Raw genomic sequence first — 1574 nt, forward strand, 5'->3', positions numbered from 1 at the left:
GCAAGAGCTGGTTCGTCAAAAAACAATAAGTTAGATTAAGAAAAAAAAAGTAAACTCAAATAAAATTGGAAATGAAAGAGGAGACATTAAAACTGACTTTATGGAATTATATATAATCATAAGAGATTACCATGAACAATTTTTTACCAGCAAAGTACATAACGTGAAATATATAGATACATTTCTAGAGATATACAACCTACCAGAACTGAATCAGGAAGAAATAAATCATCTGAACAAACCAATAATAAAGAGATTCTTTTTTGACAGGAAATAAGAGTTATTGGTGCACATGAAGAAGTAGAGGCACTGCAGAAGCTGTTATGAGCTCAGACTTCACCATTTGTCCAGGGGGCCACAATTAAGGACATATTTGACCCCATAGCCATGTGGGATGAGCTACTTTTCAGCCATCATGTATTCAAATTTATCTTCATTAAACTTAGTACAACCCCACTTTTTTGGAAATGTGGATGTTCTGGAAGCCAGGGAACTTGAACTTGGCCTTGTGTAGGGCTCAGTCACATGCACCTTGTTCTGCAGCTTCCTACAGATGGACATCATGACATGGTTTTGTGAACACTGGTCACTGTGCCCTGGGATTTTCTAAAGGCACCCCACATATCTGTATGGAGCGTATCAGCCACAGCATTGGATATCTTGTTGCTACAGATGACATGGAAGGTGTGGAGTTGTACTAAGATGTGAAGACCATCTTTGCCACACCTTTTCACCATGTTCTTTATGGCACAAATACAGACAGCCTCCAGGGCTTCAGAAGAGAGAAGGTGTCATATTCCCCTGACACCTGTGGCCACATAGTGGGAACACATCTACTTCTGCCTTCTTCCACTCCAGGTCAGAGACGCAGATTTGGGGCATTAAAAAAACAAAAAACAAAAAACAAAAAAACAAAACAACAACAACAACAACAACAACAACAACAACAACAACAACAACAAAAACTGCAGAAGCAAGACTTTGGATATGGCTTGTTATTACAGTACTGGTAACACCAGGCAGGATGGTGACCCATGGTACACCAGGATCTTCAGTGGTGCACCATGGAAAAGAGCTAGAGATTTAATCAGTAATCAACTCAGAAAATTCCACAGCAGACAACTTCATTGGAGACGTCTTTCAAACATTTAAAGTAGAATTAGTACCATTCTTCCTCAAAATCTTGCAAAATACCTAGAAGGAATCATTATAGGGAGCCAACATTACTTTGATATAAAAATCAGATAAGGATATAACAAGAAAAAGAAAACTACCAACCTACATACTTGAGGAATGCAGGTGCAAAAATTCTAAACACAATATTAGTAAACCAATTTCAAGAACACATTAAAGTATTATACTCCATGACTAAGTTCCATTTATCCCTAAGATACAAGGATAATGCAATATATAAAATCCAATAAAATGTAACATATCACATCAATATAGTAGAAGAGAAAAATCACATGTACATCTCAATAGATCCAGAAAAATAAAGTTTGACACAATACATAATTCTTTTGTGTAAAATCCCTTATCAGAGTGGGTATAGAAGAAACATAGCTCAACATAAA

General features: G+C 36.6%; 1 pseudogene; it reads right to left on the minus strand.

The window, feature by feature from the left end:
- Positions 1-336: 336 nt before the first annotated feature.
- On the minus strand, positions 337-1036 carry LOC116861716 (annotated as a pseudogene).
- Between the last annotated feature and the right edge of the window lie 538 nt (positions 1037-1574).

This window comes from Lontra canadensis, unplaced genomic scaffold (assembly GCF_010015895.1).
Source record: "Lontra canadensis isolate GAN:19392208 unplaced genomic scaffold, GSC_riverotter_1.0 scaffold205, whole genome shotgun sequence".
NCBI lineage: Eukaryota > Metazoa > Chordata > Mammalia > Carnivora > Mustelidae > Lontra > Lontra canadensis.